Here is a 25,931-nt window from a genome sequence, read left to right on the forward strand (position 1 = left end):
AGAATCTGCCTGCCAATGCAAGGGACACGGGTTCAAGCCCTGGTCCGGGAAGATCCCACATGCCACGGAGCAACTAAGTCAGTGCACCACAACTACTAAGCCTGCGCTCTAGAGCCCGCGAGCCACAACTACTGAGCCCCTGTGCCACAACTACTGAAGCCCATGCACCTAGACCTGTGCTCTGCAACAAGAGAAGCCACCGCAATAAGAAGCCCACACACCGCAACAAAGAGTAGCCCCGCTCACCGCAACTAGAGAAAGCCCGCGCGCAGCAACGAAGACCCAGCGCAGCCAAAAACAAATAAATAAATTTATAAAAGAAATCAATGGATTATTTTAACATGTGTAAGCCATACGTGTTAATGGAAATACTCTATGCTAGTTTTTTTTCTTTTTTCCTCAATTAATACAGGCTGAAGGAGAATTCGTATTTTATGTACAGAAAACTCAACAGTATACATTAAGCCCAGTTTGGTGGCCAGTTCCTTGCCTTTTGCCTTTTCCAGCTTGGCAACGCGAGCCACCAATTTCAGACCCAGGACGTTGCCTCCCCCAGTGACAGCGGACCTCATCATATCTGTCACTGTAACTGGTCCTGATAGCTTCCACCTGCTTAGCCAGAGATCCTTTGTCTTCTCAGTTAACTTGTGTGAAGGCGATGGTGGTATAGGTCTTGCTGTGGACGAGATGCCCCAGCCTGGCCTTGCCCTTGATAACGCAGTAGGAAACGCCCACTTTAAGATACAGGACAGGGAGGAAGATAACCAGCCCAACGGGATCCAAATCATGTGCAGTCACTACCAATTGAGCCTTCTTGTTCTCCACCAAGGTGGGGACAGTATTAACCCCTGCTCGAAGAACAGGTGGCCTCTTAGTGGGGACATTCCCTTTACTGGCAGCTTTTTTCTCAGGTGGAGCCAACAATCTCTTGCTTTCTGTCTGACCTGTACTTGTGGGCCAGCTTTAGCAGCTGTGTAGCTGTTTGGCTGTCCAAGGCTTGGTTAACTGGGTGAACTGGTTAACTGCAGGAGGCACTTTCAACGGTTAGAGAGGACAGCCCTTTGCCACTGCAGTTCAATGCAGCTTGGCCATTTCACAAATAGGTGAAGTGCCTTTTGGGTTGGATGTCCTGCCCAGTGACAAAATTCTTGGGCCTTTCCTCAAACAGGGGATTTACCACCTTCTTGGCCTCCTGCTTCTTCACGACAGCAGGGACGAGGGCTAGCTTCACAATAACTCTATCAAGTAAATGCCATTATTTTCCACTGTTAACAAAATGAAAATAGCATAAGATCACGTAACTGATATGTAGTGAGACCAGGATTTGGACACAATTTGACAGTCACCAGAGACGATCATTTTAATCGTGAAATATAAATAACCATGTGTAGTAAATTTTTTTAAAATCGATTCTTTTACAAACAGTCCATGAAAAGAAATGAGAATACTCAATGTTCTTTTTAAGACACTATGCCTGATATTCATAACACATACTCCTATCATGAAGGAATAATCTCTAGTTATTCATAGACATCTGGAAACTTTGGAAAACCCAAACCAGTGGTACAGTTTATAAAAAGAATGAAGGGAAAAAAAGGAGGGAAAGAGGGAGGAAGGGCAGAGCCAAATCATTTTATAGCTTTTAGTCTGGAAAACTCTTACTCATTCTTCTTGACCAAATTAAAATATCTCCTCCCTCAAAAGTTTTCCATCACCAGTGCATTTTTTGTTCCTGGTTCCCCTGTGCTACCACGATATTTTCTTCAAATTACTGCAGTAGCACAAAAATTCTTACCTAACATTAGTTATATAATAAACTGTGCTATTTAAATTTATAACACATCAGATATTATGAAATGTAGAATGAATTTTTATGTAGAAAGTGTCATCAATTTACGATTGACTTGAGTTTCTGTTTACTTGCTTGATGAGAGATTTCAGGATGTTACTCAACTAACAACATGGCAATATGATTGAAAAAATATTTATAGAATGGAAAATCAGTTTCCTGTCACAATGAGATAAATATGATAAAGATAAATCCAAGTATCAAAAGCATATATGTTGTTTTGTTTACATGCTGCAGTTATGTGTTCATAAAACAATTATATCACAGCAAAAGAGAAAGTAAAAATACTGTTTGTAAGCCAGCTGGTAACCAATCTATCTTCCTCATATTCCTTAGCCCTAAGTAAACCTAATGACATGGAAAACATTTTGTAAGTATCTTGTCATATTTACATAAAATGTTCAAACAAGATGTAATAGCTGCTATTACAGTGTGAAAAGACTGCTTGAGCAATAGAAATCTTAAATATGTTACTTTGCAAACAGCAATACTAACACAGCAGAGCTCAATAACAACTGATGCCCACTTATACAAGAAGTCATTCAACTGCTGGTAGCTGCTGATGAAATATGATATTGATATATCTCCAAAATATGTGCACTTCTTTCATGAGACATATTGTAAAGACCTCATCTATATCTTTTGTAGGAAAGATGTTAAATTTAATGGGTGTGCAATGAAAGCAGAAAAGCAGATGAAAATCCAGATGATTTTGTTTTCTTGATAAACAATTAAATGGGACCATTGCCAAATTTATACACCTATGACTGAGTACTCAGGTGATTTTTTAAAGCAGCAAGTGGAGCAAATGTAAAAGAAATTTAAAGCAAACAACTGAAAGTGACAGCCTTAATTCTGTTTGGAAACGTATTCAGACGGCCTCTTCTGCAAGCAGTGTATAAAGTTTTAACTTGTCTGATTGCTTAAATGAAACTGCACCTCACCATGGAAGATATCTCCAAATCCATAAGTTAAAGAGAAGATAAGACAACCTCAGACACTCACTATAAAGGAGGAAAGAAAAAAAAAACCTTGCTTCTCCCTGACCTTAGCTGAAAATGAGCATCTAATATTTCAAAAGTGCACTACAATGTCTACAACAGGAACCTGGCAGGTGACAGTGAGGAACTTGCTGTTCTTTGCTATAACATTAAGCTTTCAATACTTAACTGTTAAAATGTTTAAAAGGTAAGTTGTGATAATAACAAAAGTTTGTTAAAATTTCATATTTATTCTTAGAAACAGAATTTTTGTGATAGTGATGTTTGCCCTCACTCTCAGCTTTGGTCAAGACACAGAATTTGGGCAATAAATCCAAAAGAAATAAAGGAAATAGAAATAAAACCAAATGCAACCTTGTCAAAGAACACAGCCCCTTATTTTGACAGTTTAGAGGACTGAATTAGCTTTTTAAGAAAAGTTTTACATTTTCTTATGTAACCTGGAGGCTGAACAACTCTTTTTGATGTATCCAAAATGCAAATTTACTTTGATCACCCATTGCCCCTTTAAAATATACCTAGTGTGGTAACTGCCAGGGTTCCCCTGCCCACTCTTAGATAAAATTTGTTCTAGGGATACTTTAAATTGTTATTCACAGACACAATTCAGTAATTAGAATGTTTAGTCCAAGATATTCATCACCACGAGGAATTTTGATTTAATAGCATACTTTTATGACTTTATATTAACACCAGCCTTTTTCAGGCTGGATGTCTTCAAGATTAAAAATGGTATAGTTGGCTTTTCTATTTATTCATCTAAACTTCTCTCACAAACAATTCCTTCCCTGCCCTCTTTTCTAGATGCTGTTTTCAAGGTAAGGACAGTTCTTACTTTAACCATCATTCAGCTCTAATTTCCTGACATATTTTGCAAGGGTTTCTTTTCTGAGTTCTTCTGACATTCTCTGCAGACCACCTCTCTCCCCCCATGCCTTTCTCTTGACTTTGTTCTAGGTGGCCCTTTGCCACTCTTTCCTGAGCTCTGAATATGCGTCTTCAGCTTCTTGCTGCTTCATTCCCTCCGTGACTCCAGGTGGCGCTCTTGGACAGAAGTCAGGATGGCTTGCTCTACTACGCAGTTCATATCAGCTAGGAGAGAACCCTACAGGCATTCATCCATTGTTAGGATGTATCCAGGGAGTGTATGTAGGTCGACCCCAAAATAGCATCACTCTCCGAAGAGCTATTAAGTCCTTTTTCTTTTGCAGGAGTTCCAAGGTGAGAGTCAGATCCTAGTTCACCCTGCCTCCCAAATGAAGGCGTAACGTGTTAAGCTTTCTACAGATCCCTGTGAGAGCCTGCACCCCCCATGAATGTTTAAGCAGAGAGAGGGAGAAGGGGAGGGAAGGAATATCACATCCTACCTGGAGGAGGGGAGGTAAAGAATATCACATCACATTTTTATTCAAAAATATTTTCCTCCCAATATCTTCTCCCCCAAAACCCTCTCTCCTTTCTTCCTCTTCATCCCTTATATACTTGAGGTAAGAGGATTCAAAACACTAAGATCAACTTACTTTAATTATTTTAAATTTTCATTGTAAATTCTTCAAATGGTGATTCATCTTTGGAATGTCATATCTACTGCACATGAGACTCAAACTTAAGCTGTTCTACTTAAAGTCTTTATTATATAATAGTGAAATAACACTGGCTTCAGAAGGCATCTTAGATACTTAATTATAGCCAGATGCACTTATAAGAAGCATCTGAGCAAGAAAACACGAAGGGATTAAAGGAAGCATGAAAGAATCAGGCCACAGACCAAAAGAGACAATCAGTTTCTGACACTTAGGATCCTGGAATACATCTTCTGTTGAAAGAGAGGGATGTTGAAGATATAAAATAGATTCCTGCAGGATTTGTTCACTTATTTGTTCATTTGTTCATTCATTCATCAATTCATAAAAATAAACGTGAATATCTTGAATGTAACAGGCTAAATGCAGTGAGCTAGAATGCTGTGCAAGAATATAAAATATTAGTCATATTTTACAGAACTAGTTATAATACCTTTCTAATGAGAAGTTCATATAACATCTTCCAAATTTTCTTATAAAAAATTTAAAAAGTGACATTATACGATGTTCAATGTAGGAGCATAAAACATGTTTTCCTTCTTGCCCGCTACCTAATAGTATTGGCTTAATTTCCTTTTAGTATGTTATAATGGGGATTTGAGCTGTGCATTTTTATTCTATTAATTATGAGCCCCTCAGATTTTGAAATGAGAAGTCAACAGAAATACACCACTCTTGAAAATTAACGGAGCTTTTCCAGATTTAATCTGGTGATCTCAACCATGTTAAACTACTCATACGTTTAATTTAAAAAAAAGTCTTTCAGTGATGACAAATTATTTAATCATAAAGTCAATTAAATATACACAAACACGAAACTAGTAAGAAACTATTATACTATTTACACAACTACAAAACCAAAAAAATTACTAAAGTACATTAAATATTGAGGAATTAGATAATAAATTGATGTAATGTAGCAGATAATGTTTTGCTGAAACTAAATCACCTCTTAAGATACAAGAACAATTTTGCCACACCAACATGGGTTTTTTGAATTCCACATACTTATTCTAGTTTTAGGTATGTGATGATTCCATTCTGGAATCAATTTTAGTGTTATTATTCAAACTACTCTAAAATGACTACACCATGAGGTCCCATGACCTTGGCTTAGCAAGAATACTTTATTTAGTTTTTCCTCGGCCTCCATTCTTTTTCATTAACCTGAAACCATTAAAAAGTAAAATGATTCATTGACTTAACAAACATAAAATAAATCCACTTACTGAATTCATTCTGTAATGTTGCCATTATAGTTTTAATTAACTATGTAGCTCTAAGGTAACCATTGAAGTAATGCAGAATATACTACATTGTTTAAACTTAAAATTGAAGTAAATGCAGACACTTAAATTTTTCTCATGGTAACCACCAAGAAGAAGGAGGAGAGGGAGGAGGAGGAGTGGGAGAAGAAGAAAGAGAAATTTTCAGGACCTTCAGGAATATACGGCTTGCTGGGAGACACCGATTTCGCCCTTGTGTTCCTGTGTAATCTAAAGTACAAAGTTTAAAGTTAGTTTATAAAACAGTATTTAATTTTATATTAGCCTATATAATTAATATATTCCTTTTTAAGAGTTTTATTTATTATTTTTAAATATTTGGTATATATACAAAATATTTGTGGCATGCGTATACGTTTTGAAGCATAAAAGAGTACCTGAGAACCTACAATTTAAGAACTGCAACTTACTACAAGGAACCCTATCACTCTCCGTGTAACACTTTCCTTTTCAGGATTCCAAATCCCTGATAGCCCCCTTCCCAGTCAAGAGGTAATAACAACCTGAATTTTAAACTTATCATCCTTGGCCTTTTTATATTTTATCACGTTTACAGTTAAACAATATATTGTTTCATTTTACTTATTTTTCATTTTTTAAAATAATATAATCCATATAGTACTTTGTGGGTTTTTTCCCCCTTATTTACTTGTTGCTGGCTCACTTTCATTATTCTACCTTTTTCTCTTCATAGAGTTTAAAGTTAATTTATATTCATTTCTTGAAATGTCAACATTGAAGTCCATGAGAGTCTAAATCTGTTGTGGCTTTTTTGCCCCACAGATTCTTGTTCATGGTGATTGTGTGTGTGTGTGTGTGTGTGTGTGTGATATTTGACTGTGGAAACCTGGGGCCTAAGTTAATGATGCTTTCCCTCAGAGAGAACTTTCATTTCCTTCTGCTGACGTGGGACCATCCCATGGCCATGGTCTTATCTCCTGCTGGTACTGACACAATTAATCCCTCCACCCCACAGAGAACCCTACCATTCCCATAAGCTTAGTACTATTTTTGGCCACTGAGAGTCTTCTAGAGTGTGTTGCAAGCCCCCAAATCCATAAGATTTATGTTTTAGCAGAATTTAGTTCTTTCATAGTAATCTTCCAACAGTATCTAGTCAGGAAGATACTGTTCAAATATTTATGATACTTGTGTAGAGGAAGTACCATAACTGGTCTGTTCCAATTACACCTGCTTATTTTTTATCATATATATGTAATAATGGAATTCATTTTTTAAAAAAATCAAGACTTTCCATATAACCAAAGAACAGAGAATAAAGAATCATGGGATTTTAATGAATTGCTTGTTCACACTTAGCGATATTTATTCCAAAATGCATTACAAAAATGTGTATCAATCAAGTGTATATCAATTTAATATAATCAATATAAATATTCTTCATATTCTTGAGTTTATCTGTGGACAGCCTTTGTGTGTGTTTGTTAGAGGGGAGTTGGAAGCCAAAGAAGAGCTTCTTTTTCTAGTTTTGATGTTCTTTTGTCTAGTCATATAATTTGCATAGAAAGAGGTCATCAGCCTCTCGTTGGTATCACATGAGTTTGAATTAACAATATATAATTTATACATTAGCATATTAAAATATATTAGTTTACATTGGAAGATTCCAGTTACTTAAATTATGGAATTTTCTAGCCTCTCTTCTACTTCTTATATTCAAGGTATTTCAAAATGAAGTTATTAACAGTAGAACTGTTTTGACAGAGATGGGTACCTAAGCTAAGTTTGACCAATCTAATTTCTCAGCATAAGAATATATAATTAGGACAAGCTTCATATGGATTGGTCATGGAATGAAGAGACAAAGGTCACGAGAGTTATGGTGGCTAGCTTCTATGGACCATGAAGATAAGGGAACAGAAAAGACTGGTCTATAGAGAAGACAGACTAAAGCAGCAGAAGAGAAAGATAAGAAATGAAAGGTGGAAATAAAGATTCTCAGTGCTTCTTATTGCATGGTTCCAATGTCTTTTTTAGGACCTCCTATCCTTGTGCTCCATGAGATGCTACTATGCCCTTAAAATATATGTATTTTTTTACTGTTTTGCCTTTTCTTTCTTGAATTTATTCTGTTATTTACAACCAAAGACCCAAACTAATTTTAATATAAGCTTTGGTAAAAGCACAAAAAAGAAAATTTCTCTATTAGCAAGACTGTTATGCTTACCAGATCCACTATGTGACGCTGGTTAAGTTACTTCACCTGTCTTGTGTAAAATGCAAGCATGATATTCCGACCTTTTGTGAAAATTAAGTGAATTAGTACATAAACAATGCTTAAAACAGTGCCTTCACATGGTAAGAATTATGTGTGTTGACTCTTGCTTGTATTATCCCCATTTTGTAAGAATTTTAAATTTGTCGATTCCATGCCACTTGCCACATTTTAATGCAGCAGGAAGCAATATACTAATCCATTATGAAGCTGGTTAGCAGTGCTTCTTTAAGGGAGAGGAAAGAGATAAATGAGAAAAATTTAAATAATTACTCATAAGCTAGTGCTTTATCTGATAGATGAAAAAAATATTTTTAAAAAGTTTAAAAGTAAACCTTTTTAAAACACGTTTGCCACATTTTAGGTTGCCGTTTCTAATACGTACCACATTGTCATTCTGGAAATAAACCAAATAGTCTCAATAGTTACAATAATGAAAAGTAACAGTCCTTAAACATGTCACATTTTCTCTCCATGGTTTCACATTCAACACAACCTGCTGCTTTAATATAAAAAGACACTTGAAATGAAAATAGTTCACTATTAATGAAACATGTAGTCAAGGTCACAGTAATTTCTTGTCTGTGAAGTACTTGTCTGTGAAGCAGTGAAGTACTTCCTTTAGATTCTTAGCCTTCTCTTGAAGAACTGATGTGTTCAGCTTTAAATAAACTAAACTGGTCTCTCTCATGTCAGAACATAGGCCAGGTGGCCAGAAAGATAACATGACAACTTTAGGAAGGAATTTCCTACTGCTTCACACCTTATGAACTAATTCTTTCATTCCTCTTCAAATGCTGGCAAGCAAAGCAAGAATGTTCTTGTGAGAGGATGGAAGGAAGAAAAAGCACATTCCAATTCAGTAGGGCGAATTCATAAGTGAATATAACCATATATTTCTAAAACTAAACCTAAATGTTGCCTCTTTTTTTCCTGTCTTCAAAAGGCTAAATTATATATATAATTTAAATATGTAAATCTGTATCTGTCTATATATCTATATATACATATACAGCATTTTGAACAATGGATCTAGGGACCCTATCTCTAAGTTGTCAAGCAGAAAATGGAAAACTGTATGGTGTTTATCACAATTTGAGTAAAATTTAAAATTATTGTGAAAACTATCAAAGTATATAAAATAGATTCATGTGATATGTTAAGTTAACATTTTTTTTTTCCTGAAAAGTGGCTTGGGGTTTTATAAAATTGGCCTCAAAGGCTGTATGCAGTCTCCTGTCGGTAGACTGGTTGTCACACTCGTAACATTTCTGTAATGGAGGCTCAGGAAATATTCTTCCTCGGCCATATACACTGTCTGAAAATTAAGTGTTGTCTGTGGTCATAGGGGCTCGATTTGCACCCAGTCTGCTTGGACTATGAGACAGCTAGGAGGGTACCCCTCCGAAGATGGGCACCGTGTTGGTCTTCTATTGCTGTTGTAACAAATACCACAAAGAGTGACCTAAAACGAGACACATTTAGTGTCTTACAGCTCTGTAGATCAGAAGTCTGACACAGGTTTCCCCTGGCAACATCAAGGGCTTGACAGGACTGAGTTCTTTTCTACAAGGCCTAGGGGAGAATTTGTTCCCTTTTCTCGTCCAGCTTCTTGAGGTTCCCCTCACACCCTGGATCAACACCACCTTTTCCAAATTCAAAAAGGCAGATTGAATCCTTCTCACATTGCATCCTTCTAACTTCCCTTTCTGCATTTCTCTTCTACTTTTTAGTGGTAACATTAGGCCCATCCCGATAATCTAGAATAACCTCCTTATGGTAAGGTCCACTGCTCAGCAAATTTATTTCCACCTGCAACTTTAATTACCTTTTGCCATGTGACAGAATATATGCCCAGGTTCCTGGGATTAGGACGTGGGTACCCTAGGGGTGAGGAAATGCATTAGTCTGCCTCCTATAGGGGGAGTATGTACTTTCTCTGCTGTATTGCTCAATCAATGCCAATTTTCATAAAAAAGATCATAAATTTAATAACCTGATGCCTGCATTTGATAAAAATTTACAATTTTGGATATAAAATAGAACCATTATTTGACATTCACGTAAGAGAGCAGTTACTGTCAATAAAGAAGACAGAATAATCATTGGAAAAACTGTTTCATTTCAAAGTGAAATGAGGAACAAACTGTGGATGCAATTTACTCTATTTATTGAAAATCAAAATAATGAATGCCATATGGAGCATTCATTATTCCTTTGATGAACTCAGTTTGGCACTTCTATAAAACAACGGAGCAAACTGGGAATATGACCACATGATAAAACCAAACGGGTTAGTTAAAAGACACACAGATACAGTAACTTTAAGGGGAAATAAGAACACTAAATACAATGTCGAATAGAGCAAACGAAACAAATCAGTTACTAATTTTATATTAAAAATCAACATCATCTTCTTTAAAGACCTTGACAAAATAAATAAACTGAGCATAGCATGCATGAAACACAACCCTTCATTTTTAGAGTTTCCATTTTTGAGAAGAATTATTTCAACTTATGTATGATTCCCCTAGAAATAACCAAAAAAATGAACATTTGTAGTATCTTGCATAACTGCACTTCAGGTCCTCCTGACATATAGTAAAGCTAATTATAAGCATTTATTATGTGTAAGAAACAAAGATTTTACATACTTTAATTCATGCAGCCTTCAAAGAATTAACACACAAGAAGTCAGTATTATCCCCATTTCAGAGACTTAGAAACTGAAGTACAGAGAGATTAAATGACTTGTTTAGAAATATCTAGGCAGTAAGAGGTAGAGTTGACATTTCTAAACCATTCATCGTGGCTCCACAACCAGAACTATTAAGTGGTGTCCTCCTGCCTTCTGACTTGGGTTACATACAAATATTTCCTCTCTTAAACATAAGATGGCTAACACTTTGAATTGTTAAGTTTTGAGCAGTTATTTTATATATATTTATATATATGTAAAATATATATATATAGTGAGGGGATTCATTTTACATAGTATTAGATGATTTAAATCTTAGAAAGATTGTTATTATGATCTTCCCAGGGAGGATTAATTATATATTATATGATATTCATATAATGTATAATATATAACACATGTGTGTTAGTCATCCATTTACTATGTTTTCAACCTCAAAATACAGACTTCATGCCTTCCAAATGTATAGCACTCTGTAAAAAATTAAATGATAAACAGAAACCTCAATTAAATAGAGTCAGGAGACCAGAAAGGGGGGAGCTCTCACACCCTGAGACAATCACAGAGCCCAAGAAGAAAGACTCCTCTTCTTTCCTGGTGAGAACTCAGCCAATCAAAAGCCATGGACTCTTTGTTTACTCTAGCCCTCCAACTTCCTTTTCCTCTCTTTTTAAGAGTTCTCCTTCCATTGCCATGCAGGCACTTGCATATGGCTTGCTGATACTTGTGATTCTCTGCTGATACTGAATAAACTTATCTTTGCTGGAGAAACATCTGGCAGTCTCTTTGTTTCAGATCAACATTTTGGTGGTCCATACAGGGACCAGTGAACACCCACAAATGCTCCAGGGCTGGTGAGCAAATAGGTGTGATACCTACAATTGAGCCCACTGTTGCTCACTGCTTTTCTCACTGACCCCGGTGTTTGAATGCACATCTCTTTCTCCTGAATCCAAGCTCACATGCTCTTTGCATTTGAAGCTCTCCAGGCTTTTTTCAGGATCTATTTTAAGGTTTTGTCTTTCTGGTTAAGGCCTTCTTCTGTATATGGGTACTTGTTTGGTACTTCGGTGTGACTTTGACATCAGACTGTTTCAACCAAAGCTGGCTGAAAATACCTTTGGCCCATTCCTTTAAGAAAAGGGGCTGCTTCACCCCCAGCCTTCAGCCCATTCCTATGAAATAGGGGTCATTCTATGGAAATTGGCTGAAAAGTCTTTGGCATGGCTCTTCTTGGACTAAGCTATTTCCTTAGAATTGGCTGGGATTAGCTTGAAAGCTGATTGAATTGCACCATTTGAGCTGTAAATTATTAAGCTGTTGGAAAACTGTTCTTCTACTCTAGAGAAAAACCTCTCAGATATGGGATTCCAATTATCGAAGTATTTTGAGGGTGCCCTCAGCTACAAGGATTCTGGCTGATTTTATGTTTAAAAACGATGATCCTTCCTCATATGCCTTTCTAAATAAATGGGCCAACCTGACCAAAAACAATTCAGAATATCAATGGTCATTATGGGGAACTTTTGAAATCCCCAAACTTAATAACCGTAAAACCTAACTGGATTACAATAGCTTAAAAATTTCAGAACTTACTGGAATGTTTATTGTGATTGGTGTTTTTGAGGCTTCCAAACATTATCAGAAGCCTAAAATTGCTTCTCTGCCAAACAAGATTTTAAGATTAACTGAGGCAAACAAATGATTAAAGAAAGATAAAAAGGCCCCCAAAGCTCGAGGCTCTTCTTCCCTGGCTTCCTTGTCTTAGGCTCAGCCTCTGCCACCATCTTGTCTCTCTCCTTTGGCTCCTGGTGGCCAGAATCCAGCACTGGTACCATCTTCCTCCTTCCCTTCTATGCTGCCTATGCCTTCTCTATACGCTCAAACCCCCCTTTTCCTTTTCTCAAAAACTCTCTCTACTTTCTTTTCCTCTGAACTTGTAAGTACCTGTCCCTTTAAAATTAAGACTTCTGAGGATCCAGCAGCTTAACCCTTTAATTTCTCATATTCCCTGGACTAAAGCTGAACTAAGAGCCACAGTCAAAGATTTTCCCAAAGTAACCAAAGATCCTCACATATTTGCTGAGGAGTTTAATACAGTCATACAAACTTATCAACCTGGTTTCCCTGACTTATATAAGCCAGTTCATATGCTTGTAAGTGAAGGCCAGGCCCAGCATTGGATGAAAATCATTAATTGGGAAAATCCTGAAAGGTCTCTAAGAATAACAACTGGGAGACCAGCCCACTGATATATTATATGATCAGGCGTGGGCAATTGCTAGGTGACTTCACTGAACAATTCCTAGGGATCTTCCAAAGCCTGTTGATTGGAACAGAATTCAGGCTTGTACACAAAAATCTAATGAACCTGTTCATGACTACTGTAATCAACTTCAGATTTCTTTTAAAGAAAATTTTGGTCTTCCTTCAGATGTTGATTTTTACCCAGGTAGCTTTAAATCTGTATTCATTAATGGGGTGAACCAGGATCTTTGCCTTACAGTAAAAAGGACCAGGATGGAATGGGGAACTATGTCCACTCCAAGTTTAGTTAATCTGGCCAACCAGCTCTCTCACATTCTAGCTGTCACCTCAAAAAAAGACCACCAAAGTTCTTAATCTTCAAGTCCAGTAACTGAGGGCTTCCTAATGAAACCAAAACCCTGCTACTTTGTGCTATTAGTGCAAAGAGCAAGGACGTTGGAAAAGAGATTGTTTGCAAATGTACGCACTTTAGGTGCCTTCACCTCACTTAGCCAGCCTTTCCAACCTCCCAATTCTCAATGAAGGGACTCCAAGTAACCATAGGGGTCTTCCCAGTCCTTGCTCTTCATCAGCTTGGAGAAACATTTCTCCAGATTGTGAATGAATCTCTTCTACCCCCAAACTGACATTGAAGCCACATTCTAGAAGTTGAACCCCACTACTGTAAAATAGTCCCTGCCCTGAAGTAGTAAAATAGTTCAAATAGTAGGGACCTCTATCCAGTGTCTCCACAGGCTGAAATCAAGGCTTTGGCAGGGATGGCAATCCCATTTTAGACTTGAAGTCCTTCTCCGAACTCATAGGTTACCGGCCAAATTAATTCCCTTATAATTTAAAAGGATGGAGACCCTCAGCATTAAGAGGCCACTCATTGTTCTCTATCCCATGGCCTTCACAGCATGGCAGTTGGTGTCCTCAAAGCTAACACAGGAGCACCTTTCTGATGCTTCACTTCCCTTTAAATGATCTGCCTCACTAAATCAGGTCCACTCAAGAAAATCTCCCTATTGATCAAATCAGAGTGAACTGATTGGTGATCTAATCACAGGGATAGCATCCCATCATATGCACAGGTTCATTACGCTCAAGAGGAGGGAATTCCATAGGGCACATATATCAGGGGGCAGAACACCTGAAGTGTCTTAGAATTCTGTCTACCAGAGATCATTTTCCCAATATTAATACAAACATAATAAACTTCCCTTCTTCCAGGTGACCAGATTAGAAAGGGCTTTAACTCTTAAAAATTAGCAATTTAATGGATGTTGTTTTAACATACAGATACGTGCTTTTTATGTACTTTTTAAATGTAAAATGCTACATTCTGTCTATTTGAAGATAGTCTTTTAGCTATGCTGATGTTTTCCACACTTCAAATTCTCCATTCCTCTTCTTTGCCAAACTGTTGTTTGAAAACTTAAATATGAAAAATTACATACTTGCATTTATTTTAAAATTATTTGTGGTCAATATATTAATGTTGTACTTTTATATTATCTTAATATATTTTAATACACTTCGTTGAAAGACTGAGACTTCATTTTGCTTAAAAGCGAACTTATCTATGTTCATGAAAAACAGACATTAACAGCTTAAGTATGATATAAAACTTCTAAGAATTTAAGGGACTGAAAGCACCTAACTGAATCAAGCATGTTCATGGTTTATAGAAGGTAGCTAAACTACCTTGGGTGCCTCAAAATAGCTGAAAAATCTAATCACCCTTTGGGAGTCTCTGAAAGTGAGAAACTTAAGGTCAGGCTAGCGTGAATAATAATAAAAGGAAAATATTGTCATCTTTACACTTTTGTTTTCTAGCCCTCAAAAATATTTTTCCATGGTGAGTAAATTCTTTCTCCGACTTTTAATCTTATACTCACTTTCTAGATGCAAGTGGGAGATTCTATACTGCAAGAAGTATTTTCCAGCTTCATGGCAGGAACCAAAATAATATTAGCTGAAATGTGGAATTACCTCCTCCATTGCGACTGGGAGGCCAAGCAGGGGAAAGCCTTACGTATTACAGCACCTCCTGTGATAGTTTTTAGAACCTGGTGTGTCTCATAACGAATTTCACCTGGTGGCAATCTACTGCGATAACATATGGCCACAGCAGATGCTTAGTTACAGCTTGACCTGCAACTGAAAGTTCATTGTAAAGATAAGCAACGTTAGCACTCCTCTATATAGTAGGTAATTTGACTAAAAATATATCTACTTATTATTCATAGATGATAATCATGGACTTTTTGAATATGTATGACCACCTTGGGGGGGGATAGATGTATATGTATAGCTGATTCACTTTGTTATAAAGCAGAAACTAACACACCACTGTAAAGCAATTATACTCCAATAAAAATGTTAATAATAAAAAGAAATAAATAAAAAGAAATAGTGAAAAATAAAAAATAAAAAAATAAAAACAAAGCTTAAATGATTTATATTGTTCACATAAGGTAATTGAGCCCCATTAAACAAAATTCTCACATTTAATTATCTGTTTATAACCTAGTTCTCTAATATTCAGAATATCATTTCTCAAGAAACAATGTAATAAATAGTGTTTATATTCTCAAGCTAGCAGGTTCTCTTCAGTCAACTGATACCTTAAAACAATGCAAGTTAATGATGATATAGTTAAATACATAATTATTATTCTAGCATAGTTTATTGCTATAAAATAAAACAAACTACTAGTAAAAGTACTTAGTATAGTCAAGTTAATTAGATTATTACAAGAACTTTTGGTTACTCCCTTGGCTTCTAAATATAAATGATACTAAGTTTTATTAAATACTATTTCACTTCAAGTCATATACGTTGCATTCCTTATAACATATAGCCAGCACTGTTCACAATTCACATGCCTCAGCTTTGATTAGAATATGCTCCTATCTCGCCAGTAAAATACAAAGACGGTCTGATTTATTGCCCTTAGCATAGCCCTATTACATAATATGCATTCTTTCAGATTATCGAATTGTCGCAGGTTCTTGAGGTCATTAACCCTCTGAGCCATCTGAATTCCCTTATTATGGGCTATTTCCTGGATGTTTAAAATTTTGTGTATGTGATCTTTGCAGCTGTTTTTGTTGTTGCTGCTGTTGTTTTCACTTGTTTTCTACCTGTAGGAGGATTCTTCCATTTCAGTTACCTACTGTTGAGTAACCAGTCACGTTACTCATGAACTATTGGTTTAAGACAACAAATTATTATATCTCATGGTCTTGTGGTTTGACAACTCTCAAACAGATGGCTCTTGCCTGGCACTACTCATGTCATGTGGTTGTGACACTGATATATTGTTATTAATTAGAATACATAGTTTATTCCAAATTCCTTAGTTTTTACCTAATGCCTTTTTTTCTGTTCCAGGATCCCATCCAAGATACATTACATTTGATTGTGATTTTTTCCTGAGGCTCCTTTCATCTGTGACAATTTCTCAGATTGTCCTTATTTTTGCTGATCTGGACAGTTTTCAGGAGGACTGTTTGGGTACAATATTGGGATTTTGCTGATATTTTTCTCATGATTACAGTAGGGCTATGTGTTTGGAGAGGAAGACCACAAAGGTAAAGTGCCATTTTCATCACATCATAATAAGGGTACATATTATCAACATGAATTAACACAATTTATGTTGACCTTGATCACATGGCTGAGGTAGCGTTTGCCAAGTTTCTCCACTCTGAAATTCCTCTTTTTTCCTCACTTCCTGTATTGTACTCTTCAGAAGAAGGTTACTATGGCAGTCCACACTTAAGAAGTGGGGATTTATGCACAACTTCCTCGAAGGCAGAATATGTCTACACATAAATTATTTGAATTTTTACACATGAGATTTTTTTTATTCTCCCCATTTATTTACATATTTAAATCATTTACTCATATCAGTATGGACTCATAGATATTTTTATTCGGGGTCATTATGCAATTTTATTTTATGCTCAAAATGTTGGGAGTTCTTTCAGTTGCACCAACTATGCATCTTTGCCATATTCCCATAAATGTGTGTGGTGGTCGAGTCGATGTTTTTTATAACATATTCCATGATCATCTTTTATATTTTGTATATTATGGGCACCAATACTAAATCAGCCATTTCTCCAAGGAGCCTTGGCTCCTTTTATTGGAGAATGGTATTAGAAATCAAGATTTGAGTGCTGGCGATGCTTGCTGCTACTGGAGTCTTTGCTTCAAGTCTCTTTCAACTGAAAGAGAATGGAAATATATGCCTGTTTACTATTATGCATTTTCACTTATCTATATATATTTCTATATGTAACCATCTGCATCTATATTAAACTATGCACAAACTCATTCTGACGTTTCCATCTGGAATTCATTACCCCATGGCTCATTTTAGCCTCCTGCTCATGCTTATCTGTAAATTTCCATTCCAAGAGTGAAAACCTTAGCTCCCACCAAATGCCATTAATTTACACAATTTTTTCAGTCCTGTGTACATGAATAGAGTATCAATATTGTTAACCTGCACCCTCAATGGAAGAAATTTCATCAGTTAGTGTACAGTGCCTATGTCCAGTTTATTTGCCTTTGGACTAACAGACTCTAGTCCTTTCCAAAGTTACTTAGGTCAGCACTATTTTTGTCACCCCAGTCAATAAGGTTGTTGCATATATTTGTAATACAGTTAGATTTATTCTGCTTCTTTGCATATCTATTAATTTTTTGTTGTATGCTGGACATTATAAATGCTATAATGTTGAGAATAAATTTTGTCTTAAGTTTTTTTTGGGGGGGGTCAGGTAGTTAATTTAATAATGGGTCAGCTCTATCTTTAGGATATTTATTTTTAGTTTGGTTAGGGCAGGCCTATAAAATCTCTCATGAGAATCACCTTAATCCTGAGGCATGGCCTTACAGGGGTTTAACTGAATGCCTGTGGTGTTTAAATATATCTCCTGACTGCTTGTTTGGAATTCTTACATATCCTAGTATACTGTGCAGTTTCCACTGCTCCAAGGTAATTTTTCTGTCAGTCTACGGAGACTCACATTGTATCTTCACCATATATTTAGTACATGATCAAAAACTCAGAGACTCCTATATGAATTTGTGAACCTTCTTCTCTGTTCAACACCCTGTCACACAAATTTCAGCAAACCTTGCTGCCATGAAGTCTAATCTCTACCTTAATAACTTTGCAAGGGTTCCGCAATCAACCTCAGCGTTACTTCCCAGCACTGCAATTTGGAAAGTGCCTCCAGGCAAAGTGTAGGATCATCATAGTGACTTCCCTTTTCTTAGATATCATAGAATAATGCTGCTTATGTCCAACATCTGAAAAACAAATCTTTGTTTGTTTTTTTTTTCAGGAGAGCTAGTCTAGTAATCTGGTGGCAATTACTCCATTATAGCCAGAAGCAGAAATCCCATAGTGACAGTTTGAGACAACTTTTGTGATTTCTATTTGAGAAAACTGAGTTTTAGAAAATTTAAGTATCTTGCCCAAGGTTGTAAGTCATCATTGGAAGAGAGTTACACACGCCAGTGGGTCTACTGCCCAAGCTAGCCATTACAAGAATTTACTCCTGCTTCAACTAAATGTGCTTACATCAGCTTCTTAGAATCTTATGATAAAGCACTGTGGACAAAAGTTATGCCCTTTAAAACACTTTATTGTAACCCACTGAATTGGATATGAAGGACCAGTTAGATATGATACCATAGTGACATAACATATTGTTTGAGGTTAATATGCCTATAAAATTTTAGATATGTGTTTACAATGAAAATAAATATTGATAGTAAGTGTATACTTAATTCAATCACTCCTGATTTCAGTATTATATCTACATGCATAATGTTACAAGCACAATTAAATAAACAGAGGAAAGAGGAACAAAATATATACTACTATAGTCTCAAGTATATCAGATTAATCCTGTTAGAGTATGAATTGCATCCATTGCCATTATTTTAGAAATCATTAAATCTTTTAGATGGGGAAGGAAATGAAAAATGAAATAGGACATAGCAAGCATTCTGAGGTTGAACAATGATATATACCACCACATTAGATGCATATTAAAGTAGATTGCTAGACAGAGAAACTGACAACAATCAGACAGATAAATGGAATATGTGTAACAGGCATGTCAACTCCAGTTCTAGATGGAGAGACAAATGAAGTAGACCAAGCACCTGAATACAGATATTCACTTAAGTTTGGTCCTACAGATACAGACCTTGATCCTGCCATATGCATCACTGCCATCTACATTACATGTACATGTACTGAAATATTCTGTGAGAAGTTAAAATCTTTAAAGAAAGTCAATTCATTTAATTTATTTATTGTTTTATGTCTGCTCCATGAGGAAGAGGTATAAAGGAAATAGGATAGACTTCAGGCATGAAGGAAGCTGTACCTAAGTGGATAAGAGCAAAATTTCTTCCTCACTTTGAATCTGGGGACTACATCTTTTTGGCTGTGGAAACTTCAACCGACTCTTAATACCTCAGAGTCTCTCATTTAAAAATAGGTGTTTAAACAAAGCTACAATGAGGTATCACCTCACACCAGTCAAAATGGCCATCATCAAAAAATCTACAAACAATAAATGCTGGAGAGGGTGTGCAGAAAAGGGAACCCTCTTGCACTGTTGGTGGGAATGTAAATTGATACAGCCACTATGGAGAACAGTATGGAGGTTCCTTAAAAAACTAAAAGTAGAAATACCATACGACCCAGCAATCCCACTACTGGGCATATACCCTGAGAAAACCATAATTCAAAAAGAGTCATGTACCACAATGTTCATTGCAGCTCTATTTACAATAGCCAGGACATGGAAGCAACCTAAGTGTCCATCAACAGATGAATGGATAAAGAAGACGTGGCACATATATATAATGGAGTATTACTCAGCCATAAAAAGAAACAAAAATTGAGTTATTTGTAGTGAGGTGGATGGACCTAGAGTCTGTCATACAGAGTGAAGTAAGTCAGAAAGAGAAAAACAAATACCATATGCTAACACATATATATGGAATCTAAAAAAAATATATATGGTTCTGATGAACCTAGGGGCAGGACAGGAATAAAGACGCAGACGTAGAGAATGGACTTGAGGACAAGGGGAGGGGGAAGGGTAAGCTGAGATGAAGTGAGAGAGTAGCACTGACATATATACACTACCAAATGTAAAACAGATAGCTAGTGGGAAGCAGCTGCATAGCACAGGGAGATCAGCTCGGTGCTTTGTGACCTCCTAGAGGCGTGGGATAGGGAGAGTGGGAGGGAGACACAAGAAGAAGGGTATATGGGGATATACGTATACATATAGCTGATTCACTTTGTTATACAGCACAAACTAACACAACATTGTAAAGGAATTATACTCCAATAAAGATGTTAAAAAAATAAATAAAAATAGGTGTTTAATAGGTGTTATAAAACTTATTTTTACATAACACCTAAGATTATATAATATACCATGTAAAAAACACTTAGTATAGGAAACACAGTAACCACTTACTAAATGCATATCTTAGCATTTCTTATGAACATACATCATCTATGAACAAATTATTTTTTTCAAAGTTGATTCCAGTATATATCAGAATTGCCATGTTAAACCCCTATACTCCAGGGGATGACTACCCCCAACACTACAGACATTTCTGGACCTTATCTATATGAGGCAATATTTATTATTATACCTGTCTTAGTTTTAATGATGATATATGCAATCCACCTTCGGGATAGCTATATAGTGTTTAATATTACCATTTAGAGCATGCTGTTTGAAAATATTTGAAAAGCAACTTACTTATATGTAATTCTGATACTAGTTGCCCATCTTTTCAAGAAGGAAAATATTCCATCTTTCCTCAGATTGAATTAAAATGACAAGGACACTCAACCTCCAAAATGTTACTGATGGTGAAAATACCTTCTATTAACACCACATTCTCTAAACCTAGTGAGATTTGGAGAGGAGAATGAAGGAGGATATTCCCCATGTTTCCAAGTTCAAGAGGAGGGATAACATTTATCTCCTGGACGTGAATACAAGAATAGAACAAAATAAGAAACATACCTTTCATGAATGGATTTGTCAAGGCCCCCTGTGTTTAAAATTGTAATGACCTAAAATGATAGAGCAAGTGGAGTGTACAGCTGTGGGAGCTGAGAAACAACCATGTTGGTAAAGCAAATAGCAGTGTGATAGAAAAGAAGCAAGATGCCTGATGTGATCAAAATACCAGTGTCACAGTTTCAAAAAGAGAATCTCATTTCCAGCAAAATAGAAAGCATAAGTACAGACTAAATGCAGACATTAAATTTTTAAAAAGGCCAGCCTAGTCCAGTATACACATGCTATAAACACTCAATAAAATCACGTTCAGTTTGACTGACTTGGGCATGAAGAATAAATGTACAGTACTATATAAAATCAAAAGATTTAAAAAGATTAAAATTGAAATGACCCTCCTATAGAAAGAAAATATTCCTTTTGGGCTATTTTTTATTTCTCTTACCTAACATTTAGATGTTTACATGTTTCAAAATATTTTAATTCACACATACATACACACACACATACACACAAACTTTAAAAACTCTGATTACTTACAAAATTCCTGTGAAGTACAAAGAAAAACAAGGACTATTAATTTCTATTTTATATAATACAAAACTGAAATCCAAAGAGATAAAGGTTTGGCCAATTTTCATAAAACAGTAGTCAATAAAGCATGAGTGAAAACCAGCCCCCAAAATCTTGAGTTTTTGTTTTGTTTCGTTTTCCCATCACCACAGAATAGGGAGATGTTTATAAAGAATTCACTGCCAAGTATATGAAGACAGACCCTTTTATATCCCATTATTTCATGGTCACAATACTATGTGGCTGTCAGAAAAGATAAATTTCTCCAATGAGAGACCTTATGTAAGCTGTTAGAATTTCCACAGTAACTACCAAGTCAGGTCAGTAATATCCACTGGTGAATTTAGTACAGGAGATCAGTCTTCTCAGTGATCTTAGGAGGTTTTATGGAAAAAGATCCTGGGGGGAGGCAATAGCTTGCATAGCTTAGTGCCCTTAACTCCACACTTGGCTTTATCTTACCCTCATAACTCAACTATCCTGAACTAACACAGAGATTCCTACATCATGATCTTGACTTTGCAGTTCTCATGTTTTAGCCTACTCTTAGTTTTATATTTTGTAGTAATTTTCAAGAATCTTATAGAAAGGTTATAAAATGAAGAAAACAATATGAGTATGATCATTGTTTTTTTTTCTAATTTTTCTTTCCTTTGGTGTAAAGTATCTCTCATTATCTACTCTGTATCTTCTCAGGTTATGCAGTATACATGTGGAGGGCATGGTTACTGAAGAGAAACTTTCCAGGTGACAAAGCCAGTTATTTTCAGGATTTATAAACTTGTAGTATATTTAAAAGTATAATTTTAGTGAAAATTCATATAATGTAAATGAGCATATGTAAGTCCATTTAGATATCTATTCAAGCTCTTTTCATGAAGGTAATTGCTTTTTAGCAGAATGTTGGCTTTTTAACATTCTTCACATTCAATGTGGAGCAGAAAACAGAAGGAACCAAGAGAAGAACCTGGAACATTTTTCAAGTGGCCTAAATATAAAGTTCTGAGAATCTCTGATATTTTCTTGACTTTTACAATGACTTCACATAAAAAGTCAGTAAATACACATTCAAGTTGCTAATACCAATTCAGCATCTGTTTTTTCCACCCCAAAGTTGAATTATTTAGGGGATTGAATAAAGCATGCAATTTCCACACGCAAATGCAGGAGAAGGCAGGGGAGCGTTGAATACATGCACAACTGTAGTTGCAAAATCTCAAAACTTGCCTGCGCAAGTTGTAAGGATGGCACGTTTCCCTTCTCTGTGGATTTTGGCAGGCAGATAAAATAAAGGACCACTAAATAACTGTATGCACAAAGGAGATAGGCATTTCAGAGAAGAAAAGCATATTTAGAATGGAGAACAAGTTAGAAAACACAGATATACTGGAGCACAAAGCTGACTGGAGTCGGCTGTATTTCTATGGAAACTTTATTTCTTTAATTTGGATGAGTTCCCAAAAGTGGAAGCATTTTTTACAGTCCTTCTATGGCACAGAGTAAATAGATACAGTTTACCTAAGCACACTGAGCAGATGAAAAAAATCCACAGGCTTATAAAACCAAAGTGGTCTCTTCTTCAAATATTCAGCCTCTGGTGATGGCGAATGTGTTTGTTTTCTGAGAATTGCAGGTTAAATGAATCAGACAGTTAATGGAATCTAATTTCTCCAAAGGCAGATACTTCCAGAGAGAACCTCAACCAAGATGAAAAACTTCCACCTCCAGAATCCATTAAAATAGTTTAATCTAAATTATAATCCGTCAAACTTTGTAAAAGTAGTTTTGTATAAAATCAGAAAATATTAAGTCATTCACTAATTTAGGCTGTATCCTTGAGGAAAAATTTCTTTACCTGACTAATGTCGAGATTTGACACTGATTCCACAATGAGCTGGCGAATCAATATCATATTAACTACACCTATAAATAAGTGATCATTTATTTACAAAGAATACTGATAGCCTGTGTAATTAATCCTTACTATCCTAATGGTACAGCTATACTAATTATAGTATAACAGTGAATAAAGATGATAAGGTCTCATATAATGTCACAGCTATAACATTGGCATTAACAGCCTAGAGTTCTCTAGTCAATATATTGAAATCTTACTTCACCTTTCTGTCTAGTATAGGTTAAGAATTTAATGACCTCTTTAGGAGCTTTCCAATATTGTAATCTCTCTAAATAACTATTCTCAAAAAATATTGTTCATACAGATTATCAAGACTTCTCAGGTTGCTTAAGATTTGCCAGTGCCTTAGTAAGAGTAAAGACCTACTTCCTTCTTATTTAAATAAGACTATTTCAGAAGTAGAATATACTTTTAGAAGCTGTTTATTAAGAGGTAACAATATAAAATAACTAACTAACTGAAATGTCTAAATATTCAGTTTCACAACCAATATAGGAAAGCCTCATGCTGGCCTTGCCAGACTAGATCTGCTTTAAGTCCTCTGTTGCCCACATGCAATAGTAAAATCTGAAGTGGAGCTTAAGAGGTGAATGTATAACTGTGTTCAGAAATACCTTGCTATCTAAATTAGTTCCAGGATATTTTTTCAAGTATGCAATTTATGTGAGAAGATAACCCAATGATTTTCAGCATCCTAACCCTATTCTAAACTTGAAAATAAATATCTCTCATTTCTATTTTTCTATTACAAAGCTTTGGAGGGACAATTAAATATTAACTATTTGACTTCTCACATTTGACTTTGAAAATATTTGATCAAACAATTTAAAAAATGAGCTGAGGATTTAAAAAGAAAGATACACGTCTCTAGGTATGCTGGTTCATGGGAGCTTCCCAGGTGTAATCTGAAACTGGTCCCCTACGCAGTGGGCAGAGACACTGAAGAGAGAGGCAGAGCACTCCAGATTGGTGGCTGCTAATTTTAAAAAGCAAGGGAATTTACTTATAAGGCCTATATTAGGCAGCTGCAAAATGAACAGATTTCCACACCTGCCCACCAGGATCTTAAAAATTAAGATTAACTGGGTTCAGTCACATACACAGGAGGCCTTAACCAGGTTCAATCACATACCTAGGCCCAGACAGTATCAACATCACACTTCCATCTCAAAGCTGTCTCCTTGGAACAGCTTCTGGGATTGGGGAAGGCAAGTGGAACACACATTCCAGGGACAGGGGAAGGAGTGGGGAGCCTCCAATGGCCCAGTCCAGCTTGCAGGTCAGCTGGCAGTCACATCTTTTTGATGACCTCTTCTAAGGAGGTATAACTCTCACAGTCTGCAGGCAATGCCTATATCCCCTGAATACTATGCTAAGGTCAAACATAATAACTCTGGGAACTAAATTGAAATGAAAGACAAAATCTAAATACAACCCAAGGTATTGCCCCAATAATTTTAGTACAAAAATGCTTTACTGTACAGTGATATGAAAAGAAACAGGGGAAAAATCATATTTAGAAACTGTATCACTCTGTTCAGGTTGAGACAACAAAATGCCACAGACTAGGTAGTTTAAACAACAGGAGTTAACTTTCTCATAGTTCTAGAGGCAAGAAGTCCAAGATCAGCGTGCTAGCAGGGTCAGTTTCTGGTGAGAGTATTCTTCCCATCTTGGGGGTAGCTGCCATCTCACTGTGTTCTCACATGAATTCTTTTTTGGGCACTCAGGGAGAGTGAAAGAGAAAGACAGAGAAGAGCAAGGAACACTCTCATATTTCTTCTTTTAAGGACATTAATCTTATCAGATCAGGAACCCACCCTTGTGACCTCATTTAACCTCACTGCCTTAAAGGCCCCAATTCTAGATATAGCCAAACTGGTGGTTAGAGTTTCAGCTTATAAATTTGTGGGGCACACAAACATTCAGTCCATAACAAGAACTACATGATTTGTATTAGAGGGAGCATATGTACCTGCTGGGGAAAAGGTAAAAGTAGATGACTGTCTTCAATCATTGAACTTGTCTCTTTAAACAGCCTGCAATACCTAACTATTTATGCTGCATCTAGTCAAACTACCCTAATCTTAGCAAATAATATTCTTTATATAGCAAATTCTCATTTCAGGCTACACTGAAGATAAAGTAAGTGCAACTCACTTTATATAAATGTTTGGAAATTTCCAAATAACCTCCCATTTTAATCTAGTCTGACTTAGAGTCAGCTCATATCAATATATACTTTTATAAGATGTTTGGACCACTGATTTTTTCCCAAACATTGTGAAATGAATAACTGAGTCACTAAATTAACCCAAAATAATTTAAAATGTAAATGTAAAATTGTCTAAGAAGGAAAATGACTGAAAGTGTAAATTATTGGAAATTGCACCATGGTCTTTATTACTTTGCATAAATAAATTAAGGCGGCCATAACATTTTATATT

General features: G+C 36.0%; 1 pseudogene; it reads right to left on the minus strand.

The window, feature by feature from the left end:
• LOC118892033 overlaps positions 1-25,931 on the minus strand; it is a 172,198-nt pseudogene that overhangs the window by 131,839 nt on the left and 14,428 nt on the right.

Source organism: Balaenoptera musculus, chromosome 3 (assembly GCF_009873245.2).
Source record: "Balaenoptera musculus isolate JJ_BM4_2016_0621 chromosome 3, mBalMus1.pri.v3, whole genome shotgun sequence".
Classification (NCBI taxonomy): Eukaryota; Metazoa; Chordata; class Mammalia; order Artiodactyla; family Balaenopteridae; genus Balaenoptera; species Balaenoptera musculus.